The 26561-nt window shown below is 43.8% G+C and overlaps 1 protein-coding gene across 10 annotated transcripts in view; it reads right to left on the minus strand.

Annotated features, from left to right (window-relative positions):
* The window catches only part of LOC121290130 (C-terminal-binding protein 2), a 321857-nt gene that overhangs the window by 84941 nt on the left and 210355 nt on the right, over positions 1 to 26561 (minus strand). The window lies entirely within an intron of this gene.

Here is a 26561-nt window from a genome sequence, read left to right on the forward strand (position 1 = left end):
TTCCACAGATGCTGCCAGACCTGCTGAGTTTTTCCAGGTATTTTTGTTTTTGAGTCCTAGATCAGAGTTTGCCCAATCAGGCCTCTCTCTGCTATTGGGTCATTAGTTAGGATTAAAGCTTTCTATCTGCTGTTACCATTGTCAAGTGAACATTAGACGTCGACTGGAAGTTTATCTCAGTGTAAGGAACACAAAATTAATGTTGGCATTTCTTAACTGTTTGTAGCACATTTACCTTGAAAAGTAAAACGGTGTTGTTGCTGTAGTAGTGGTGGAGCAGAGCAGCAACAGAGTGGGTGCAGTACAAACTCACCAGAATGATACTGGGGCTTAAGGGTTTCAATTTTGAGAACAGATTATGTAACTTGGACTTGTATTTCCTTGCATTTAGTAGTTTGAGGGGTAATCAGATCAAATGATAAAAGATAAAAGCAAAAAACTGCAGATGCTGGAAATCCAAAACAAAAACAAAAAAACCTGGAAAAACTCAGCAGATCTGACAGCATCTGCGGAGAGGAACACAGTTAACGTTCTGGTCTGTATGACTCTTCAACAGAACTAAGTAAAAGTAGAAAAGACGTGAAATATAAGTTGGTTTGGGGGGGGGACAAGAAAAGCTGAATAGAGGGCCAGTGATAGGTGGAGATAACCAAAAGATGTCATAGACAAAAGGACAAAGAGGTGTTGAAGCTGGTGATATTACATAAGGAATGTGATAATAAAGGTACAGATAGCCCTAGTGGGGGTGGGGTGAAGGGAAGGGATTGAAATAGGCTAAAAGGCAGAGATAAAACAATGGATGGATATACATTTAAAAATAATGGAAATAGGTGGGAAAATAAAAATCTATATAAATTATTGGAAAAAAGGGGGATCAGAAAGGGGGTGGGGATGGAGGAGAGAGTTCATGATCTAAAGTTTTTGAACTCAATATTCAGTCCGGAAGGCTGTAAAGTGCCTAGTCGGAAGATGAGGTGCTGTTCCTCCAGTTTGCGTTGAGCTTCAATGGAACAATGTAGCAGGCCAAGGATGGACATGTGGGCATGACAGCAGGGTGGAGTGTTGAAATGGCAAGCGACAGGGAGGTCTGGGTCATGCTTGCGGACAGATTGAAGTGGTTCCGCAAAGCGGTCACCCAGTCTGCGTTTGGTCTCTCCAATGTAGAGGAAACAGCATTGGGAGCAGCGAATGCAGTAGACTAAATTGAGGGAAGTGCAAGTGAAATGCTGCTTCACTTGAAAGGAGTGTTTGGGCCCTTGGATGGTGAGGAGGGGGGAAGTAAAGGGGCAGGTGTTGTACCTTCTGCGGTTGCAGGGGAAGGTGCCTTGGGAAGAGGTTGAGGTGTAAGGGGTGATGGAGGATTGGACCAGGGTGTCCCGGAGGGAATGATCCTTGCGGAATGCTGCCAGGAGGGCTGAAGGGAAGGTGTGTTTGGTGGTGGCATCATGCTGGAGTTGGTGGAAATAGCGGAGGATGATCCTTTGAATGCGGAGGCTGGTGGGGTGATAAGTGAGGACAAAGGGGACCCTATCATGGTTCTGGGAGGGAGAGGAAGGTGTGAGGGCGGATGCGTGGGAGATGGGCCGGACACGGTTGTGGGCCCTGTCAACCGTGGGTGGAAAACCTCGGTCAAGAAAGAAGACATGTCAGAGGAACTGTTTTTGAAAGTGGCGTCATCAGAACAGATGCGGAGGAGGTGAAGGAACTGAGAGAATGGGATGGAGCCCTTACAGGAAGCGGGGTGTGAGGAGCTGTAGTCGAGGTAGCTGTGGGAGTCGGTAGGCTTGCAATGAATATTGGTGGACAAGCTGTCACCAGAAATTAAGACAGAGAGGTTAAGGAGGGGAAGGGAAGTGTCAGAGATGGACCGTGTGAAAATGATGGAGGGGTGGAAATTGGAAGCAAAATTAATAAATTTTTCCAGGTCCAGACGAGAGCATGAAGCGGCACCGAAGCAGTCATTGATGTACGGAGAAAGAGTTGTGGGAGAGGGCCGGAGTAGGACTGAAACAAGGAATGTTCCACATACCCCATAAAGAGACAGGCATAACTGGGGCCCATGCAGGTACCCATAGCCACACCTTTAACTTGGAGGAAGTGAGAGGAGTTGAAGGAGAAATTGTTCAGCGTGAGAACAAGTTCAGCCAGACGGAGGAGAGTGGTGGTGGATGGGGATTGTTCGGGCCTCTGTTCGAGGAAGAAGCCGAGAGCCATCAGACCATCCTGGTGGGGGATGGAGCTGTAGAGGGATTGGACGTCCATGGTGAAGAGGAGGCGGTTGGGGCCAGGGAACTGGAAATTGTTGATATAATGTAGGGTGTCAGAGGAATCACGGATGTAGGTGGGAAGGGACTGGACAAGGGGAAAGAGAATGGAGTCAAAATAGCAAGAAATGAGTTCTGTGGGGCAGGTACAAGCTGACACGATCGGTCTGCTGGGACAACCTTTTTGTGGATTTTGGGTAGGAGGTAGAAGCGGGCTGTCCGAGGTTGGGAGACTATGAGGCTGGAAGCTGTGGAAGGAAGATCTCCAGAGGAGATGAGGTCAGTAACAGTCCTGGAAACAATGGCTTGATGTTCAGTGGTGGGGTCATGGTCCGGGGGAGGTAGGAGGAAGTGTCTGCGAGTTGATGCTCAGCCTCCGCGAGGTAGAGGTCAGTGCACCAGATGATAAAAGAATAAATGAGAAAAGAAGATGATAAATGATAAAAGAAGTCTGTTAGGGTAGTTTCAGAGAAATTATTTCCTCTGGGATGGGAATCCAGAACAAGAAATCATAACTTTAAAGTTAGACTTAGACCAGTTAGAAATGAAATGATGAAGTGTACCTTTTCCACACAATGGAAATCTGGAATTCACTCCCCCAAGTGGTAATGGATGCTGGATCAATTGGAATTTCAAAGACTGAGATCAATAGGTTTTTATTTGTTAAGGGCACCAATCAGGGTGGGCAATTCTTGCAGAGGAAATTAAGGGACAACCTGACATGGGGGTCCATAGATCTGTTCGAGTCGGCTGGGTAGTTGGGGGATGGTTGGGGAGGGGTGGTGATGCCAAAGATGAGAGCAAAGGGGAGAGGTGTTGCCCGAGCTCTTAGAGCACGCAAACAGGGGGAGGGCAGGAACTACACATATGAGAAATTTAAAGGTTCAAATTACAAGACAAACAGCATCCCGGCACCATGCAGCTCGGGACACGGGACAGTGGGCTCAGATACTGGATGATCCCGTATGATAAGGGACAATTGGTCACTTTGGAATCAACACATTTGGAAGAAATGGAGTTCAGATACTGAACAGTACTGATCAACTTGGACAGCAGAATGGGTTCAAGGGGCTGAATGATCTACTCCAATTTTTATATTTATATTCTATATATTTTTTTCACAGATGCTTCGGAAGCTCTGGGCTAGCAGGACAACATCAACAGAGAAGAAATATCATGCAAGCAATGATTGGAGAGGGAGAGAGAGAGAACACAGCAATATATAACGGACCTGCAGAGCCAGGCTATGGGTTAATCCAATGAGTTTAGAACCTCATTCACTTTTTTAGCTTCAAAAAATTTGCATTTCTTTCTCAAGAACACGGGGGTTGCAATAATAATTAAGTGACATGAACGCTATTGACTTCTGTAATTCCCTCCAGCTATGTTCCTTGCTGAGGGGATTTTCTTGGTCGTGTTTGAAGTGACTGTGATGGGTGCTTTCTCCTTGCCTTTCTGTGTATCTCTGCATACAGAGAAAAGTGATTCGCTGGAGATTTATTTTTAAATAGGATGTCGTACTAGACCAAACACAATTCGGCCTTTTTCAAAACGGAACTAAACCCCGATGGCAAAGTCACTGTTTTCAACATGTTACCCATTGTTATAAAGGACAGGCTTCACACAGAAACAGCGAATGCACATTGACATTGCTTACCGAGAATTCTCAGCTGGGAAAAAACCATCACAGTAACCCAGTTAACTCCAGTAAGTGAGCACTGGACTAGAGCCAGAAGTACCAGCTGAAAGATATTCGCAGTACTTAAACCAAGAGAAATCTAATAAACTAAATTACCCATATTATTAATATTCGCTGTTACAAGAATGCAATAGATGGTTCAAAAATTTCCCTCATCATTCCTCATTTGAGTAAATTAGGAATAAAAATTGGACTGGGCCTGTTAGCGGGTGTGGGGATCACAATGTGAAAATACCCTGTGTTCGTTTGAAATATCGCAGGCAGCACACAAACTTCGTTCTGTTTGCTCATCTCAATGATTGTGACATGTAGCCCAGTGTGAAATGTGCTACTCTCTGGCTACGTGCTTAGCAGGGGCCCAGGTGTGTGGGTGACTGACATGGTGCACTGATGGCCTGAACTCCTTATAAACAGCCTGGCCTTCTTAAAGGGGAGGTGCTTTCAGGCTGCAACAGCTGATCAAACTGTACATGAAAGGCAATGTAGGAAGCAGAAACAGGCCAGAGAGAGCTCTCCCAGGCTCTCTGATCCTGCATCTGAGGCCTTTGTCCAGGAGATGGAAAGGAAGAGAGAGAGGTCATGTTTCTGAAGGAGGCCATGAAGGCCTTGAGGCATATACATACATACGTAATGCAAGCAGGTGGCAACAGAGGGCAATTCCAGGAGTCTGGTCCCGAGGACCTGGTTGCAGTGCAGCAAAAGCTTCAATGATCTCACACGAGTGGTCAAGGTCAGTGAATGCATCTTCAAATGATATTGTCTGACTTCTCATTCTACTCAATGCACATACACCTATCACTCACTCAGCAGCAATCTCTAGCGATCAGGACTCATGCCTGACATTCAGATACTTCACCTCACCCACTTGCCACAGCTGCAGGCCTCAGACTCGCATCTCACAGCTTCCACATATTCCAACTATTCAGCTAGAACAGGTACATCAGCCAAACACACTGCACCAAGTTCACTGACTCTCATCCCTCTCTTACAGGACAGGGGCGGCACATAACAGGGAGTGGCAGAAGAACTGCTGGGGGACAGGCATGACTGCATCTCCTAAACACTTTGGAGGAGATGGGTTCCCCATTATAGGGCCAACTGTAACTGAGCCCATAGCATTTGACATCACTGAGAGCATTCAGGATGATGCTATGTTCCTGCCTTACGCACCTTCTCAACTCCCACTTCACCCGCAGATGGTGTGATCACACAGCTGCTACTTTCCACCCCATCTCCACTTCCGTCATCCAAGCCCTTCCCTTTCTGCATTTTTTGCTTTCAGATACCCAAGATCACACATCTGAAGCACCGTCATTTGATCTGATACTTGCAGCCACCAGCGCAAACACTAGATGCATCTATTGGAGGGAGTATAAGTTTGGGATTAGCACACGGTAAGTCACAAGGCATGAGTGAGCTGCCGCCATGCCAAGGTGGTGCAATCTGAAGCCAACCGCTCAAGGTCTAGAGATGCATGAGGTTGTCCTGCAAGGTTATCTGCAGTCTTCCCTAGCGAAAGTCAGTAGCCTTCTGCCAGCCATTGGATTAGTTCTGTGTAGGAGCATGAGGGCAGGCAAAGGCACCCACAAAACAGGTTCAGAGGGAATGCACATTGGTGTATTGTTAAGTATTGTATTATTGGGAGTGTTGTTGAATTAAGTTGTTATGGAATTTTTTTTTGCGGTGTCTTTTATTTCAGGATATTTGCCAGGGGTCGCTGTGATGGCCCATAGCAGAGGGATGAAAAGGTGGAGAATTATGAAATAATGGTGAAGTGGGGATTAGATTTAAGTGAAACCAGAGTCTGATTAGCTGCTGACAGACAATCCGTCCAGAGCAAAGATGATTCTCCCATCCTCATACTCCTCTTCCAGTTCACAAACAAGGTCTGGTGGCAAGTGCCACATGAGAGAGAGGTTGTGGAGGATGCCGCATGAAGTTGGAAAGATGCTCTGGTGAGTACAGGAGGGCTCCATCCAGGCAACAGAACCGTTGTCTCAGGATATGAATGGTCTGTTTTATGACATTGCTCATGGCAGCATGGCTCTCATTGCATGAGAACTGGCTATGTGGTCAAGAGGAGGTGAGGAGTCACGAACCACATGTACAGCAGATGGCCCTGGTCGCCAAGCAGCCACCCTCTGGTGTTGTGGTGGCTCAAACATGTGAGAACAGCTGACAAGTACAGGATGAAAGCATCATGGCTGCTGCCACGATAGCAGACAGTCATCAGCATGATGGTCTGGGAATGGTCGCATAATAACTGCACTTTTATGGAGTGGTAGCTCTTGCGATTGTGGTATGTATTGATCTCACAAAGTCATGTTCAGTTGGTGGCTCCCTGCACTATTAGGAATCTGGGAATCCATTAACCCAAGCCACAAGTTCATTCCCCCTTCTTTTCTCTGGGCAGGGAGAAGACAATAAAGTCTCCTCTCCTGATGAACAGGGCCTCTGTCACCTCCCTAATGCAGCGATACATGGTGATCTGAGTTACATTGACAATGTTGCTGGCTCCTGCCTGGAAGAATCTGCTTGCATAGAAATTGAGAGTGACAGTGATCACCACAGTCACTGGCAGCACCAGCCACTACCTGTTGTGCGACTGTAGTTCTGGTTGGAAGAGGGGTGCAGTTCAGTGTCCACCTCTTAACTGAGATGCAGGTAGTAGAAGTGTCCTCTGAAAAAACATAGGTGGGTTTGGCCTTATAATGGGCGCCCTCCTTTCTTTGCACAGCTTCTCCTCCGCTGCAGCACAAGAGGAACTGTAACTATAACCCCCATTAGTGTTCGCAGACTTTCAGCTCACAAGCCCTAATCCTCTGCACTCCTTATAAATGTCCAGCAATATTCCCTCTGACTCCAACATCTTTTCAGCATTCCTCCAACAACACTGAACAAAGTGCATCCACTCACTCTGCAACTGCAAAAGCCAAAGGCACCTCTCCTGGAAGTTTCATATCATAGAATCATAGAATGGTGCAGCACAGAAGGAGGCCATTTGGCCCTTCGCATTCATGCTGATCTCTTTAGAGAACTATCCAATCAGTCCCACTCTCCCTCTGCTCTTCCCCTCCAAATTTCTCCCCTTCGACTATTTATCCAATTCTCCTTTTGAAAATTACTATTAAATCTGCTCCCACCACCCTATCAGGCTGTACATTTCAGATCGCGTAAAAAAAAATCCTCCTCATCCCACCCTCTTGATTCCTTTAAACAGGGATGGTACACATGGGAGTGTTTAAGAAAGGGCATTAACAGGACCTGCAACATCCAAAATGGCAACTTGGTGCTAAATCTGCGTTTGGCACGGAATGATGTCAGGATTTGCTCACTCTACAGAATCCTGGTGCATGCATGCAGTGCAGGCTGTGCCAGAATTGGCTGGAAGCAGAACTGCCACCATTTCCAGGTTTGTGTTTCCCCAACATCAGCAATGGTACAAAGCCAAATATCGCAGTCTTAATTCCTCAAGAATTGGAGGCAAGCACTAAAATCCTTTTCATCATTCTTTCTAGATCCTCATTGTTGGATAATCTTCTCTCCATCCTCATGCAGTTCTCCACTGCACACCAGCATGGACTAATGGCCAAGTGTCTATCCTGCCATAGCCCACTCCCTCATGGCTACTAAGAGGCAAGTTGAGTTGACTACAACTGCATCTTTCTATCCTCCAGTGCAGCTGCTCACCTTCATGAAGGAATCAGTCAAAGTCAGGAACTGTCAGCATGTAACAAGTTGGGGGCATAGAACCCAAATGCCACCATTTCAAAACAGGAATAAATCTGCTAGCAGCAGCTTGAATAATGTTTTACCGTTTTCCTACAGGTCTTATATAGTTAATGGAACCTTGTAACAGCTAACAATTCCTCACTTGTCTCTGATGAACTCAACACTCTGCATATATTACAAAAACAGAATTACCTGGAAAAACTCAGCAGGTCTGGCAGCATCGGCAGAGAAGAAAAGAGTTGACGTTTCGAGTCCTCATGACCCTTCGACAGAACTTGCGTTCGAGTCCAAGAAAGAGTTGAAATATAAGCTGGTTTAAGGTGTGTGTGTGGGGGGCGGAGAGATAGAGAGACAAAGAGGTGGAGGGGGTGGGGTGGGGTGGTGTGGTTGTAGGGACAAACAAGCAGTGATAGAAGCAGATCATCAAAAGATGTCAACGACAATAGTACAATAGAACACATAGGTGTTAAAATTAAAGTTGGTGATATTATCTAAACGAATGTGCTAATTAAGAATGGATGGTAGGGCACTCAAGGTATAGCTCTAGTGGGGTTTTTTTTTATATAATGGAAATAGGTGGGAAAAGGAAAATCTTTATAATTTATTGGAAAAAAAAGGGAAGGGGGAAACAGAAAGGGGGTGGGGATGGGGGAGGGAGCTTACGACCTAAAGTTGTTGAATTCAATATTCAGTCCGGAAGGCTGTAAAGTCCCTAGTCGGAAGATGAGGTGTTGTTCCTCCAGTTTGCGTTGGGCTTCACTGGAACAATGCAGCAAGCCAAGGACAGACATGTGGGCAAGAGAGCAGGGTGGAGTGTTGAAATGGCAAGCGACAGGGAGGTTTGGGTCATTCTTGCGGACAGACCGCAGGTGTTCTGCAAAGCAGTCGCCCAGTTTACGTTTGGTCTCTCCAATGTAGAGGAGACCACATTGGGAGCAACAAATGCAGTAGACTAAGTTGGGGGAAATGCAAGTGAAATGCTGCTTCACTTGAAAGGAGTGTTTGGGACCTTGGACGGTGAGGAGAGAGGAAGTGAAGGGGCAGGTGTTGCATCTTTTGCGTGGGCATGGGATGGTGCCATAGGAGGGGGTTGAGGAGTAGGGGGTGATGGAGGAGTGGACCAGGGTGTCCCGGAGGGAGCGATCCCTACGGAATGCCGATAAGGGGGGTGAAGGGAAGATGTGTTTGGTGGTGGCATCATGCTGGAGTTGGCGGAAATGGCGGAGGATGATCCTTTGAATGCGGAGGCTGGTGGGGTGATAAGTGAGGACAAGGGGGACCCTATCATGTTTCTGGGAGGGAGGAGAAGGCGTGAGGGCGGATGCGCGGGAGATGGGCCGGACACAGTTGAGGGCCCTGTCAACGACCGTGGGTGGAAAACCTCGGTTAAGGAAGAAGGAGGACATGTCAGAGGAACTGTTTTTGAATGTAGCATCATCGGAACAGATGCGACGGAGGCGAAGGAACTGAGAGAATGGGATGGAGTCCTTACAGGAAGCGGGGTGTGAGGAGCTGTAGTCGAGATAGCTGTGGGAGTCGGTGGGTTTGTAATGGATATTGGTGGACAGTCTATCACCAGAGATTGAGACAGAGAGGTCAAGGAAGGGAAGGGAAGTGTCAGAGATGGACCACGTGAAAATGATGGAGGGGTGGAGATTGGAAGCAAAATTAATAAATTTTTCCAAGTCCTGACGAGAGCATGAAGCGGCACCGAAGTAATCATCGATGTACCGGAGAAAGAGTGGTGGAAGGGGTCCGGAGTAGGACTGGAACAAGGAATGTTCCACATACCCCATAAAGAGACAGGCATAGCTGGGGCCCATGCGGGTACCCATAGCCACACCTTTTATTTGGAGGAAGTGAGAGGAGTTGAAGGAGAAATTGTTCAGTGTGAGAACATGTTCAGCCAGACGGAGGAGAGTAGTGGTGGATGGGGATTGTTCGGGCCTCTGTTCGAGGAAGAAGCTAAGGGCCCTCAGACCATCCTGGTGGGGGATGGAGGTGTAGAGGGATTGGACGTCCATGGTGAAGAGGAAGCGGTTGGGGCCAGGGAACTGGAAATTGTTGATGTGACGTAAGGTGTCAGAGGAATCACGGATGTAGGTGGGAAGGGACTGGACAAGGGGAGAGAGAAGGGAGTCAAGATAACGAGAAATGAGTTCTGTGGGACAGGAACAAGCTGAGACGATCGGTCTACCGGGGCAGTTCTGTTTGTGGATTTTGGGTAGGAGATAGAAGCGGGCCGTCCGAGGTTGGGAGACTATCAGGTTGGAAGCTGTGGGAGGGAGATCCCCAGAGGAGATGAGGTCAGTGACAGTCCTGGAAACAATGGCTTGATGTTCAGTGGTGGGGTCATGGTCCAGGGAGAGGTAGGAGGAAGTGTCTGCGAGTTGACGCTCAGCCTCCGCGAGGTAGAGGTCAGTGCGCCAGACAACAACAGCACCACCCTTGTCAGCGGGTTTGATGACAATGTCAGGGTTGGACCTGAGAGAATGGAGTGCAGTAAGTTCAGAGAGAGACAGGTTAGAATGGGTGAGAGGAGCAGAGAAATTGAGACGACTAATGTCGCGCCGACAGTTCTCAATGAAAAGATCAAGAGAAGGTAAGAATCCAGAGGGAGGGGTCCAGGTGGAGGGAGAATATTGGAGATGGGTAAAAGGATCCGTTGAACTGGGAGAGGACTCCTGCCCAAAGAAGTGAGCCCGGAGACGAAGACGGCGGAAGAAGAGTTCAGCATCATGCCGAGCCCGAAATTCATTGAGGTGAGGGCGTGAGGGTATGAAACTAAGTCCTTTGCTGAGCACTGAACTTACTGCACTCCATTCTCTCAGGTCCAAGCGGGTCAGGGTTGGACCTGAGAGAATGGAGTGCAGTAAGTTCAGTGCTCAGCAAAGGACTTAGTTTCACACCCTTACGCCCTCACCTCAATGAATTTCGGGCTCGGCATGATGCTGAACTCTTCTTCCGCCGTCTTCGTCTCCGGGCTCACTTCTTTGGGCAGGAGTCCTCTCCCAGTTCAACGGATCCTTTTACCCATCTCCAATATTCTCCCTCCACCTGGACCCCTCCCTCTGGATTCTTACCTTCTCTTGATCTTTTCATTGAGAACTGTCGGCGCGACATTAGTCGTCTCAATTTCTCTGCTCCTCTCACCCATTCTAACCTGTCTCTCTCTGAACTTACTGCACTCCATTCTCTCAGGTCCAACCCTGACATTGTCATCAAACCCGCTGACAAGGGTGGTGCTGTTGTTGTCTGGTGCACTGACCTCTACCTCGCGGAGGCTGAGCGTCAACTCGCAGACACTTCCTCCTACCTCTCCCTGGACCATGACCCCACCACTGAACATCAAGCCATTGTTTCCAGGACTGTCACTGACCTCATCTCCTCTGGGGATCTCCCTCCCACAGCTTCCAACCTGATAGTCTCCCAACCTCGGACGGCCCGCTTCTATCTCCTACCCAAAATCCACAAACAGAACTGCCCCGGTAGACCGATCGTCCAGCTTGTTCCTGTCCCACAGAACTCATTTCTCGTTATCTTGACTCCCTTCTCTCTCCCCTTGTCCAGTCCCTACCCACCTACATCCGTGATTCCTCTGACACCTTACGTCACATCAACAATTTCCAGTTCCCTGGCTCCAACCGCTTCCTCTTCACCATGGACGTCCAATCCCTCTACACCTCCATCCCCCACCAGGATGGTCTGAGGGCCCTTAGCTTCTTCCTCGAACAGAGGCCCGAACAATCCCCATCCACCACTACTCTCCTCCGTCTGGCTGAACTTGTTCTCACACTGAACAATTTCTCCTTCAACTCCTCTCACTTCCTCCAAATAAAAGGTGTGGCTATGGGTACCCGCATGGGCCCCAGCTATGCCTGTCTCTTTATGGGGTATGTGGAACATTCCTTGTTCCAGTCCTACTCCGGCCCCCTTCCACCACTCTTTCTCCGGTACATCGATGATTACTTCGGTGCCGCTTCATGCTCTCGTCAGGACTTGGAAAAATTTATTAATTTTGCTTCCAATCTCCACCCCTCCATCATTTTCACGTGGTCCATCTCTGACACTTCCCTTCCCTTCCTTGACCTCTCTGTCTCAATCTCTGGTGATAGACTGTCCACCAATATCCATTACAAACCCACCGACTCCCACCGCTATCTCGACTACAGCTCCTCACACCCCGCTTCCTGTAAGGACTCCATCCCATTCTCTCAGTTCCTTCGCCTCCGTCGCATCTGTTCCGATGATGCTACATTCAAAAACAGTTCCTCTGACATGTCTTCCTTCTTCCTTAACCGAGGTTTTCCACCCACGGTCGTTGACAGGGCCCCCAACTGTGTCCGGCCCATCTCCCGCGCATCCGCCCTCACGCCTTCTCCTCCCTCCCAGAAACATGATAGGGTCCCCCTTGTCCTCACTTATCACCCCACCAGCCTCCGCATTCAAAGGATCATCCTCCGCCATTTCCGCCAACTCCAGCATGATGCCACCACCAAACACATCTTCCCTTCACCCCCCTTATCGGCATTCCGTAGGGATCGCTCCCTCCGGGACACCCTGGTCCACTCCTCCATCACCCCCTACTCCTCAACCCCCTCCTATGGCACCACCCCATGCCCACGCAAAAGATGCAACACCTGCCCCTTCACTTCCTCTCTCCTCACCGTCCAAGGTCCCAAACACTCCTTTCAAGTGAAGCAGCATTTCACTTGCATTTCCCCCAACTTAGTCTACTGCATTTGTTGCTCCCAATGTGGTCTCCTCTACATTGGAGAGACCAAACGTAAACTGGGCGACCGCTTTGCAGAACACCTGCGGTCTGTCCGCAAGAATGACCCAAACCTCCCTGTTGCTTGCCATTTCAACACTCCACCCTGCTCTCTTGCCCACATGTCTGTCCTTGGCTTGCTGCATTGTTCCAGTGAAGCCCAACGCAAACTGGAGGAACAACACCTCATCTTCCGACTAGGGACTTTACAGCCTTCCGGACTGAATATTGAATTCAACAACTTTAGGTCGTAAGCTCCCTCCCCCATCCCCACCCCCTTTCTGTTTCCCCCTCCCTTTTTTTTCCAATAAATTATAAAGATTTTCCTTTTCCCACCTATTTCCATTATATAAAAAAAAAACCCCCACTAGAGCTATACCTTGAGTGCCCTACCATCCATTCTTAATTAGCACATTCATTTAGATAATATCACCAACTTTAATTTTAACACCTATGTGTTCTATTGTACTATTGTCGTTGACATCTTTTGATGATCTGCTTCTATCACTGCTTGTTTGTCCCTACAACCACACCCCCCCCCCCCCCACCTCTTTGTCTCTCTATCTCTCCGCCCCCCACACACACACCTTAAACCAGCTTATATTTCAACTCTTTCTTGGACTCGAACGCAAGTTCTGTCGAAGGGTCATGAGGACTCGAAACGTCAACTCTTTTCTTCTCCGCCGATGCTGCCAGACCTGCTGAGTTTTTCCAGGTAATTCTGTTTTTGTTTTGGATTTCCAGCATCCGCAGTTTTTTTGTTTTTATCTCTGCATATATTTTTGAACTTAACTTAGAGTGAGGTATAGCATACATATCCCTGAGGCAATGGGATAAGACCTCAGCGAAGAACAACCGTACATATTGTTTTCAGGTAGTCTGCCCTTTCACAAGGGAGAAAATCCAACACCTCAAGCTTACTATCAGCAACTGGTAATTGAGGTCAGGTAACAGGCAGCCTTGGAAGCAGAGATGCTCAATTACCTCATTCAAATGTACAGTGGGCAACCAATTGTTTCTCGGGTTCTCTTAGAAAGCTACCCAACTAGGAAACCAGTAAAGTTGATCAACTATTTCAGAAAACCTGACATTGACCCTGTCCCAATCCAAACTCTGGCCTATAACATGCAGTTACACTAAATGTGCAACGAGGCATTGGCTGCATGAACTTAGTTGCAGGTGTTCCCAACATTGCATCACTGTACAGCAGAAGAATATGGATTCATATGAGTGCTACCAGTTGCTCAATCTGATAAATTGTTTACATTGTTGTCACAGTCACATTTCTCTTACTTCTTCAAACTTTTGCTTTTATTTACCACTCGATACAAGTCGACATTCTACACTCCACTCTTCTACACCATTCAGAGTTCTCTGGCATCACTCCTCAGATCCCCCCCCTTCCCATAGCTTGCTGTGCTCGCCACACCATTCTGTTTCATGACTTCACATGGGTACTTCCTCCTTGCTTCTACCCCACCTGACTGCTGTTCCAGAGGACTGTCACTGCACACTGTGGGTAGGAATTACCAGTTGAGCAGAAACTGCACCAAAAACACCAACTGTATCAAATGTCAAATGGTTGGCATCTAAAAAGATTGCATTTGGATGGATGTAGTCAGTGGTTTACAAACTTTCCATTGTGGAGAATAGCTTGCAAATAGGGACACAGTCCCAGGGAACGCTTATTCCAACTTCCAAAAAGCAATGACAGATTTCTTAATTCATTAGTATACAGCTACAGCAATAAGAGGCTAGTAAGTCAACAAATACAGAAATGCTGGGAACTCTTACATTAGACAGACTAATCCAATGACTTCACAGAGCCTCTAGGATGCCCAATGTTATTCTAAATTCTTCAGTTAAACATTACATAAGATTCAGAGAAATTGTTTGAACCATGGGAACGCCATAAAAATTACAACAGGTCAATTCTCACATCATAAAGCCAATTTCTATTTCCATTTTTACATCTCATTAGAATCTATGTGTTGGAGTTATACAATTTTTTTTAAAGTTATAAAGAGAGGAAGTTCTCCCAATTATAAATTATCAGGGTATTTACATACCTGCGACAGAGCAGGCCAAGTTATTAACATAGCCTTTCTAACATTCTATACTTCTACTAATAAGAGAGTGGACTCCGTACAACCACATGTTTTCCATTAGTTAGATTATACCTATAAACTGTGACAGATTTCAAAAACGCATGAAGCATCAGACTTGAAGAAATTATATGGAATGACAATATTTCAGAACATGGAATGGGGGTATCAGGAGTAAGCAGCACATTAGGAAAGCACAAAAAACAGCCTGCCACCTTATGTTGGCGCACAAAGGTGATAAAATATATTCTTATAAGAAAATTAATACACAAATTGTGACCATGCTAACAGCTGTTAGATAATGTAAAGACTAAACTGCACTCTGCAGGTTGGGTCCACATGTGCAGCCTCAGTAGGTGGTGCTTGGAAGGATATTTTTGTGTGTTCCTCGCCAGCTGGCCTACTCAATGTATGAAAAATACCAACATGGTTTTGGCCTCTGTCTGTGCAAAGATTGTCACAGGAGTAAAGATTTGGCTGGTACTGATTTACTAACAAGGAGTCAAACCAGTTTAATTGCACTGCAATATGTACCACATAACTACAAAGTTTAAACCATTTTTTTCAGTCACTGCTGTTTGAATTAATAAAAAGCTCATTCAACAGATTATACGGTTTAAGAAGAAGCCATCAAACAGTTTCTTTTCTAGCAACAGCGTGTACTGCTGGATCATTGTTTCAGGTCACTGGCAAACATGTTCAAGAATTAAAGGCGTAGCCTTCTCACTACGACTTAAAGACAATTAACCAACACAATGTCATTTCATAGCATGCTGACTAAATAACACTGATGTCATATACCTGGTTAGGTAAAACACTGCATTCTCTTGAACCAGTCACTCTGGTTGACTGCTATCATTGGTCCAATTACTTGGGTATGTTGGCAAATGACTCACTGAAACACAGTGGCTGTCGCACCATTTAGATTTTAGTTGGCCAACATATAGATTATTAATTCTGTTGAATAGTCATACGGACTCGAAATATTAACTGTGTTCATCTCTGCAGATACTGTCAGACCTGCTGAGTTTTTCCAGGTATTTTTGTTCTTGTTTTGGATTTCCAGCATCTGCAGTTTTTTGTCTTTATATAGATTATTTGACTGCCTTGTCAATGGCTAGATTCTTTGCAAATGAAGTGACAAGTGGATGAATAAACCTGATGTGAAAATTCTTGCGTTTCTGCTGAGGAGAGAAAATGTGTCTTCTCTTCAGCCAGCCATTTTAATATCCTCACAGAAACACGTGCAGAAGAATAGTCTGCTTCTATTAAGTTAAATTTTGGCTCAACTGCATTTCAGGGAAGGCATAAATGATAAATGATGAAATTTACAGATCTTCCACAGAAAACAAAAGGAACCGAAACATTGCAATCTTTAAACTCCCGCCATTCAGTGAAGCCTATGGAATATTTTTAAAGTCAAAATGCTTGTACTTACAAGTAGTGCTGGGATGCACATTAATATCTGTAAGTCATCAGGCAGCTAAATTCTGATTGTAATCATGCCTCATGGGAAGGCATAATGCAGAAGTAATAGGAAAGGAAGCAAGATGTGAGTAATTTACTGATGACCACCCTTGTGCCTCTCTTAACAGCAGAACAGGCTGGTACTGCAGCACTGTGTTGTGCAGAAAGACCACAAGGGAAGGGGAAAAATAGTTTATAAATGATTCTGGGTACTCTTCACTGCATGAGGGAAAAATCTGGGAGCTCAACACAAAGAGTGATAGCCTGCCAATGTCACATTACACAAGCACTGGCTTTCAAGCATTACTGTTACTGAACAAGCAAATTCCTCACAGTAGGTACCCAAATTGGACTGATTGATCTGACGCTGGCTTGCAGCTTCTCTCACACCTCTACTGTCAGATCTGACTGGTTGCTGTCCTAACAGCACAAGGAGCATTGTTACAAGAAATATCTGAGCATCGCTCTCTGCAGTTACTGTTACAGACTCTGATTGCCAGTTACTCTTACCTCAGTAACTGGAGGGCTGGTCTCACACTGCATTGCAATTTTCCTTAAAAATTCTATCACACAGTCCGCTGAGTGAGGGGGGTGGGGGCGCGCACAAGGTGTGGCAAGGCATTGTACAACGTGAACCAATTAAATAGATCAGAAAGTTTAAATTCAGCACTCTAGGTAAACAAATTTGCAGGTGGTTAGTTGAGGGATTTCAGCACTGCTACAGACTTGTAGTTTAAGCATTGGTAAAAGTGTATTTGCACTATACGTCATGGTGAAGATCCAAGGGCTGACTATTTGAAGGTTGACTTCAGAATTCAGATGGTCCCAATCCAAGTTTTTAGCTCTGTCGAGTCAAATATTCAAACAACATCCTCTGCAATTGTGTAACTTTAGGGCCAAAATTAATTTTAAAACATTCTCTGACCAAAAATGAAATCACGTTAAAAAGGTAGGCTTGTGAATCTACATATCAACTAATTATTCTCAACATCAAGGTTATTTGGCTAGAATAACTCAACAAAGTCCCAAGATCTATATACATGCCAGATGCCATGTTTATCTGACATGCCAGGTTAAGTTGTCTTGATCCTGCACATCAGATAAATATCCCGTTTCACAAGATGATTCAATGACAAAAAGTGACAAATGGTGTCATCCATGTGAATAGGATACTGTAAATTGCTGTTATATTACAGGCCATTCAACACAGTGTGACAAAATGTGGGACTTAATATATTTATGTAAGTAAGGCTGCTGGCCAAAATGTTGTAATCTACTTATATTTTCTCCTCTTCTTGTAATCTATTCTCCATTTTCCTTACTGCTTGCTCTCACGTACAATTTCATGGTGTCAGTTGCCTGGATTGAGAGTGTTGACAAGCTGTACAATCACATGCAGTATCACAAAGCAGCCCAAATCTGTCCTCACCCTAAGTCCTCAACATACTTTTCCAGTGGGTAGACATCAGGAGACATTTTGCTGGTTTTCCCTTCACTAATCCAACTACAGTTGAAATGCCCTGAGCCAAATGTCCTATGGGCGCTCTTGCTTTTGCATAAGCTATGATATTGCATGGCTATGATGCCGGACTAACAACCCAAAAGTTATGAGTTCCAATCCCACAATGGCATACAAACTCAACCTAGTTACTAATAATGTCTTCCAGTAAAGGACAACTGCCATTCTTATCCATTCTGGCTGACATGTGACGCTAGTATCACACTATATGGGTGACTGTTAATGCCCTCAGTATCAACTCCGATTGTGCTAAAATATAGTTAAATGAAAAAAACGAAATTGCATTTTGGTCTAAATGGGCCCATTTGACTGATTTGTCCCACCTCGCACCTTCCATAAACTGAGCTTGTCTAAACCTTTACTGTCTGTATCCTAACTCATACCAAGTCCCATTCACTTGTCTACACTGCTCACCTGTCCTCCTTATGTGGCTCTGTCAAATTTTGTTTGATAACCATCCTGTGAAATGCCATGGGATGTTTTAGTTATGTTATTTAAATGCAAGGACTAGTATGGGATAACCAGCAAAATGTCTTCTGATGTCCACCCACTGGAAAAGAATGTTGAGGACTTAGGGTGAGGACAGATTTAGGATGCTTTGTGATACCGCATGTGATTGTACAGCTTGTCACATAATGGCCGTATGTAATTTTTAAAAAAAGATTCACTGCATGAAGACTATGCTTTCAGGAGAAGATATGAAAATGCAACAGCATAGTCTCAGCTCACACCATCCCCCCAGTATCTTCCACTGGATGTAGTGAGTCAGAGTAATGCTCCAAGTCCTGCAAGATGCAACTGAGCAAAAAAATGGCAATTCAGCAACTAGATCTGGAAACATGGGGAAAGTAGAGAACACAGTCATTCATTTACCAGCAGCACATTTACCTGTTGAAATATTAACTACCAACACCTTATTTGGACAATGTCACTGTGCATAAGTGAACATTGAAAAGTTATAAAACATTTAAGTTGGTCTAGTTGTCCAAGTTGAAGAATCTTCAATAAAACTACTCAAATTGTTGTCCAAAATGGAACAAGTCTGTCTGCAATACTGAGCTGGCTCTCACTCAAGAGACCAGGGTTAACAAATAGGTTAGTCAAAAGTCAATCTTCTGAGGTTATGGCTGTGGCATATGATCAAAATTAATGCTTCAGGGGACTAGCTGTCGGTGGACAAAATGGTAAATCAACGACAGCCTGTGCACCAGTCCACTGGTCTAGTTTGAGCATATATCTAGTTCCAATGCTCCAGTGGCAGTATGAATTTAACCTTAATGAGGGGGCCAGGAAAGTTTACCTCACCTACTCTGGTTAACTCATTTTTCTTGAAAGGGTTCAAAAGGCAGGTCTGTATAAGACTTAATCCATTTTATCCTGATAAAGCCTTATATGTAGCAATGTAAGTACTACAGTGCTTAAAGACCATGGTAAAAGGTGGGAAGTTGTGTTCCACAAAGCTCAGTGCTGGGGTATTGTTGTTCACAATTCACATTATCAATTTGGACTCAAGAATTGGAAGTACAATTTTAAAATATGTGAACGACAACAAGTTGTTGGTGGGTGTGGTGGAAAGGGAGTTGTGATTAATACAAAGTAAGAATGCAATGTAATACAGGCTGACAATAAATTGCAGAATGGTGGGCAATTCGCAAATGAATTTTAATATAAATTAGTGTAAGATAATGCATTTCAAAGGAAAAATAAGGAGGTGACATATTGCTTGGGTAGTAGTGGTCTAAATGGGGTAGAAGAGCAACCGATCAGTGATGTCAGGGCCAAGTTATGGAGTTACCGAGTGTGGGGAAATCCTGAATTGCTGGTTCTATTGGTAGCTGTGCTTTAAGCTACTGGAGCTCTGAGCTCTGTAACTGCCTTCCTAACCCTGTCCACCTCTCTATCCTCTTGTAAGATGCTCCTCAAAACATATGTTTTTGACCAAGATTTTGGTCATCTGCCCTAATATCACTTATGCGACTCGGCATCAAATTTTCATAAGCTTAATAAAATTTGATAACACTTCTGTGAAGTGGCTTGGAATGTTTTATTATATTAAAGATGCTATATAAACACAGGTTGCTGTTGTAGAAGAGTCTGGGGACTCAATCTCATTTCATCTGGCTCTGTTTTTTTCCTTTCTTCTTTCCCTGAGATCACCAGCCCTTTCCTCCACAAATCACAATACCAACTACTAGCCTGCATCAAAGCCAAAAACTGCCTGGGTCAAATATTCAAAAACTATCAGCTATTCTTGCCGAGTAGCTGATTTTTTTTTTTGCGATATCTACTCAGCCAGTGACTACGGGACATGACAGTTCTGTGCTTTTATCAAAATGTTTTTGACCTGAGATATTGTCACAGAAAATTCAATCCCCCCTTCACTGTTAACTCTAATCTTCATTGCTTGCGCATGTGTCAGAAGGAACATTGCTGTTTGCTGAAAGATAATTAAAAAAAATTCTCATCCTGAGGTAGAGACCTTGCTTCCAAAGCTATGGATTACTCCCTGCTAATTGCAATGTGCAGTCTCTCATCAAACAACAAGGTCACTTTTAGAATAGATTACATTGCATTCATGCCAAATGAAAGTCAGCTAAGGAACAGCCAAGTTCGCTTTATTCTCAAGCACAGCATTAGATTTCAAACATTGGCTAATATGCTATAGCATTTTCTTTTAAATTACAAATTATGTTAAAAAAGTAAATGCTGCATGACTTAGGGTGGACCCCTGTATTAAATTTGAAATAGCATTTTATCACAAGTTGAAAGTTCAATCTGGGCATCTGGTACTCGTTGAAAGTTGACCAATGCCAGACTGCTGCAGATGGCAGTGAAGAGTCTCAGCATCAAAATTGCCCCATTGGCATGGGTTCCAAGTATAGTATCAATAATATTTTTTGTAATTCATTAATAAATTAAACAGAGTAATTTAGTATGGTGCTGTGAAACAATGCTTTATAAAAATAGTTATGAATTTACAGGCTGGAAACCACTAATAGAATTTAAAAAAGACTAAAGCCACATTCCAATGACTTGAAATCACAGTCAAAGATGGCTGGACATTTGTATCACTGTACTTTTTACATCCTAAAGCCATTGAAATGGAGATAACTTGTCTACAAAGTCTCACCAGGAACAATTGCCTTGAATGAGTATGAATGCGGGCCATCTCCTATTCCATTAGCAAAGCATTCGGACAATCACCTGGACACCCAGCTGGGTGGGGACAAACCATTAGACAAAGTCACTTGGTCAATGGAAGTCTGGCTATGGAAGGAATGTACCCAGACATAATCTAATCATTTAAACCAGGCTACTGGAATCCACTACACATAACCATATTTGGGTCACTGGGCAGTTGGAGAGAGGGGGTCATGTGACCAGCCAACTAATCCTTTGTGTATTTAAGCACCTATTTTCTCTGCAGGCCACAACACAAGCAATGAGGCACTGAAGAAGCAAAACCCTAAATGGTTCTCCCTCTCTCCATCTAACTTGCAAGTACTGAACTCTGTCTGTTGTTTAACTATCCGTGTGACAAAGACAGAGATTTTAATAACTGATGTCTTCAGAAGAAGAGATAAATCAACCATCAATATCTTCACCAGCTCGACATTGAACTCAGAAGGCCAACTTAGCTCAGCCTGAAGCCAGCCAAGTCAGCATCCTTCCATAGCCACATACCCTTTAACTTTGCTGGTCTTTAAATTGCTTAATCGATCCCGTAATCTGTTTGTGTGTATGTGTATGTGAACATTTAGTATGTGTGCATGAAAGTTGGAGTGCTCTCTTATTATTTTACTTAGACCAGGTTAAGCACAATAAAAACTATCCTCTCTTCTTGTTAAAAAAAATTCGACAAAACCTGTCTGCATGTGTCTTTTACAATCACAGCACATAAACTGTGATTCAACATACACTGAATTCTCAAGTTCATACTTGTAAAAAAACTGTTGCTGTCAAATAGAGAGTGGGGTAAGAGGGGAACGACTCCACCTCTCATCACCTGATTGTAATAACTTTTTAATGAGCAGCATTGAGCAGCTAGCATTCAGCACACTGAATCCAATAGCCTCAAACCCAATTGAGAGAGAGTGCCAGACATCATTTTTAAGAGATGAGCAAACTTTTCAAACTGGTATGAATACTTTAATATGGATTCAATGTCTTTCTTTATTTTTGGTGCCCTTTCCTACGGAAATGATTGGAGGGGGAATAGTGTGCAATTGTAGTAGGCCAGATTTTTCGTTCCGGGGGAGTGGGTGCTAACAGGAGGCAGGCTCGCCATCTTGGAACAGTGTGGAGGCAGCTACAGGGGCTGCCAGGTGCAGAGGCGGGCTATTTAAAGGCCCACCTAGGTGCTCTAGGACTTTATCCTAGTTGTAAAAAAAAAGCAATAAAATAAAAAACAGCCCTCTAGCCCTCACCTGCCCTACATACACCCAATGCCCCATACATGCCAAATCATGCAACCTTATACCCCACACCCACCTCTGTGACAAGCTATGATACTTCCAAGTACATTTATCCAGTATACACTCTGTGCAGAACCAATGAATCCTATAATAACAATGTATGTGTGAAAAAGCTTTAAGAAGAGTAATTCATTTGTAACTTTCTTGAATAAACTGCTTTTATTATAGCCCTATAAAAGTGTCAACAGCAGAGTCTGCAAGCATTTGCCACCTCTTTATCTTGTATAAATAAACATTGAAAGGTAAGCCTCATTATGCATTCTTGGCTGAGAACCCAGACATCGATTAGTATGTTGAAGCAGCTGTGCCCAAGGGAAAACATTGCTTTATTGACAGTTTTTTTTCTAAGATCTATTTCTCAACTGCTCAATGTTTATTTACATAAAGTGTATGGGTGAACAGGCATGTAAATGCCAAGTGTTGGCACGAAGGGTATGAGGGGCCATAGGAACATAGCTTGGCATGGAGCATTTATGGGGGCATGAGAATGATTGGAAAGACATAGTTTGGCATGCAGGGTATGAGGAGCCATGGGGGATGGGTGGAGTCACATAGCTTGGCATGGGGGGCATGGGTAAGATCTTTTGAATTTTCAAAAGGTGCCCTCATCCAGACTTTAGTTCACAACATCTGTGAGGGGCCGTGAACCACAACTCCTTGAAAAGCTGGCCCGACTCCACAAAAACTGCAAGCGGGCTAGGAAATGCCTATCCCCACAATGGAGCTAGCCAGGTTGGGATTACAGCGCATGGGGTGGCAATCTGCCAGCCTTATCCCACCCTGATGAAAATTGGGGGGTGCTAAGAATGGGGCTGGAAATTCTAGACAGAATCCCAGCCGTCGTTTTCAAGGTCCACAAAGTCTCCCCGACTCCCCAAAAATGCAGCCCTATATTTATAATCCCTCTTGGCTCAGAGGCTCGTCTTTAAACTAACACTGTTTGTCCAATCCTTTTTATGTAATCACCCAGATCCTGACTAAAACTTTAAATCCTAGGCCCTCGATTATCATTACAGCTCCAATTGAGAAGGCACTCCTTCTTCGGAGGGAGTTGAAGATCTAACAAGACAAACACCATCCTGTGGAAGTACAGCATATCCTATTAATAAGTCAGGGAACAGCACTAATGGCTGCCAAGGAAAACATTAGGCTATCATTCAGTCTCAAGTTAAGGCAAAATAGAATGTAAAATTTCAGCCTAAGATCAATAATGGTAAACTCAACAACAAGAAGGCAACGTGCACAAATAAAAGATCAACTCAAGTTGAGTTAGTGGCTACATCTGAAATTTTCCAGTATTAACTATATTATATACCTGATGATGGAAAAATGTCAGAAATCTCAGTTTAATAATGACAGCTGTACAAAAAATCTTATACTTTCATTATTTGAAATCTCAAGTGATATCTTTATTAGCTTGAATAAGCATCTGTAAGCATAACAAAGGTCTAGGAAAATTGTAGGCAGCTATTGAATTGTTTTAAAAGCAAGCTGAATGGTCCTATATTTTCTTATTCTATATCTAACAGATATCGGATTTGAGATAGGAAGCTATAGAAAGCAGAGCAAGTGAAAGTAGAGGAAATAAGAGAAGCAGGAGAAAAAAGAATTGAGGCAAAGAACAAAAATAAGACAAATGTGAGAGTGGAAAGGAGCAGTCAAACAAATAGAAAAAGAAACATGGGAGAGACCAAACACAGGCAATAAAAAACCAAGGCCTTGAAGATATATTGAGAAAATATTTATGAACAAACGCTTCACATGCTTATAAGAGCATAAGAAATAGGGGCCGGAAAAGACCATATGGCCTGCTCTGCCATTCAATATGATCATGGCTGATCTTCAGTTTCATCTCCACTTTTCCGCCCGCTCCCTATGTCCCTTGTTTCCCTGAGAAACCAATAACCTGTCTATCTCAGTGTTAAATATATTCACTGATAGAACACTCACAACCCTCTGGGGTAGAGAATTCCAAAGAGTCATAACCCTTTGAGTGAAGAAATGTTTCCTCACCTCACTCCTGAATGACTGGCCTTTCCTGGGATCTGCCCTTGTGTTCTAGATTCCCCAGCCAGGGGAAACATCCTCTCCATGCCTACCCTGTCAAGCCCTTTCAGAATCTTGCATGTTTCGAAGGGATCACTTCTCATTCTTCTGAACTCCAGAGAATATAGGTTAATTTACTCAGCTTCTCACCATAGGACAGCCCTCGCATTCCAATCTAATAAACCTTCACTGTGCTGCCTCCAATGCAAGTATATCCTTCTTTAAATAAGGAGACCAAATTGCTCAGTTTTCCATGTGTGGTCTCACCAAAGCCCTGTTTAATTGTAGCAAGACTTCTTTATTCTTGTAGTCCAATCCTCTTGCAATAAAGGCCAATGTGCCATTCGCTTTCCTACTTACTAGCTGTACTTGCATGCTAACTTTGTGTTTCTTGTGCAAGCACACCCAAGTCCCTCCAAACATCAAAATATATAAATTTCACGCTTTTTAAAAAATATTCTGCCTTTCTATTCTTATGACCAAAGTAAATAACTTCACACTTTCTTATATGATAATCCAAAAATGACGTTGTTGTCCTACATTTTAACATAAGCATTAACTAAAATGGGTCATCACCTCTGAACATATCCAAAACATAGCCTCGTGCAACACATTAATTCTTTAACATTCTTTAATATTAAAACCATGTAATTTCACTACCAAGGAGAGGAAGAGGAGAAAAACAAAAACAGTGCACCTTCTGGAGCAGCATAGAGCCACTGATCACAACTTCTGCGTTTCTCCATTATTCTCCGTATGTGTATAGTCCTGAAGTTGCTGTTATTTTCAATGTAGTAATAGAGGTGAACACAGCATGCCCCAAACTCTTCCCAAATGAGTAAATTTGAGAAGCCTAATGCCTGCTTAAGGTGGGTGCCCCGCACACTGGGAAGTCGTCAGCTGCCAAAAATTGACAGTAAATGAACTTTTGGGAGCAGAGTGTGGGGGTGGGGGTGGGTGCCTGGAAGTGGGACCACCCATCATCCATTTGTGCTTTAAGAAAGGCACATCGGGAACCAATTCCTACACCCCATTCAAAGCCTCTTACTCCAATTTTTCTTGAGTTGCTTTTTCAATTTTATGCAAAAGGAGACAGACACGTCCCAGCTGCTATCCAAATGATTGTTTTTTACTCCCCCACAGGAAATACAGCCCTTAGTATCTAATGCAATTTAATGTCCCTTTTAATGTCCAAATCACAGGTTGATGACACTCATTTACATTGAGCGCACCGTTTTCTTACCTTGTTAGGTTAATTTCTTGTTTTTCTCTTTTTGTTGGGTGGGGGGAATTCGGGAAAGGGAGAAAGAATAAAATCATATTGATTTCCTCCCCACCACGATGGTGGTGTTGACATAAAACATCAGGTACAATGTGTGTTTACTCCAAACAAGATCATGGTCCTTTTACAGAGTAAAGTAAAAGTATGCCATGTCTTTTCACTGAAAGTTTGAGTGACCTGTCCCCCTCACTGTGTGAACCAGGCAGCTGGTCTATGGGACCATCTCTTTTCAGACTATTACCTAACAAATGATTTGCAAATGCAAGAAATTATTTTTTTCAAGGGAGAACAAGCAGGCTTTTGTTTACAGAAAGATAACATCTGTGAGTGTGCTGACAATGTACTTTACCCCTACCACCCAAACTGAAATGTACACAGAAGGCAGAGAGCACTTAGACTTTTATTAGTCAAACATGTAGCTGACAAATGTATAAATAAAACTCCAAAATCAATATAGTTATATGTTCAATCATGCTATTTGATTTCAACTTTTGTAAATACTAATTTTCAATTTTTTACTACTCGTTTAAGTCATTCTATAGAATTCTTGGATAAACAATCACCAGATATAACAAAAATTACTCTTTGCATTCACATACCAAGCCTTAAAGCATATTTATATGACAGTCCCGTGAATGCTATTTGAATAGTCATCAGCGTGTTTATTTTAAATGTGTTATTTCCCCTGTTAAATCACAGAAGTATATCATATGTGCCTATTAAACATTCATATGTTAATGCTGCAAACAGTGGTTTCTAGGCTGATACTAAAGAGGAAGAATCATCTGAGATATGCACATCTAAATTTAGACATTTCACTGCACTACCATGCATGGTCCTATTAATAATGATATAGTGTAGGATCTGTCAGAAATTAATAAATAGGTGGATTTTGGAGGACGTTGACAGTTACAAAGGAACAATTGTAAACTCTGATCGGGGAAGAGCCCGAATCTAATGAACTGCACACATCAGGCTTAAGCGCAGTGCTGAGGAAACTTGCAATCTTTGAAAAACCGTAAAACATTTAATAGAGTGCCTGCACAAATTAATAATTTAATTTTAAATGTTGCTCAAAGAATTATTAATATATTTCCAATTTCTGCTACTTTAATCATTGCTGAGAAGAACTGCATTGTGAAACAGACACTCCTTATTGAGAAAATGCAAACAAAATGCCTGGAGTAGTTTAGCACATAAA

The sequence above is a fragment of the Carcharodon carcharias genome, chromosome 17 (genome assembly GCF_017639515.1).
Source record: "Carcharodon carcharias isolate sCarCar2 chromosome 17, sCarCar2.pri, whole genome shotgun sequence".
Classification (NCBI taxonomy): domain Eukaryota; kingdom Metazoa; phylum Chordata; class Chondrichthyes; order Lamniformes; family Lamnidae; genus Carcharodon; species Carcharodon carcharias.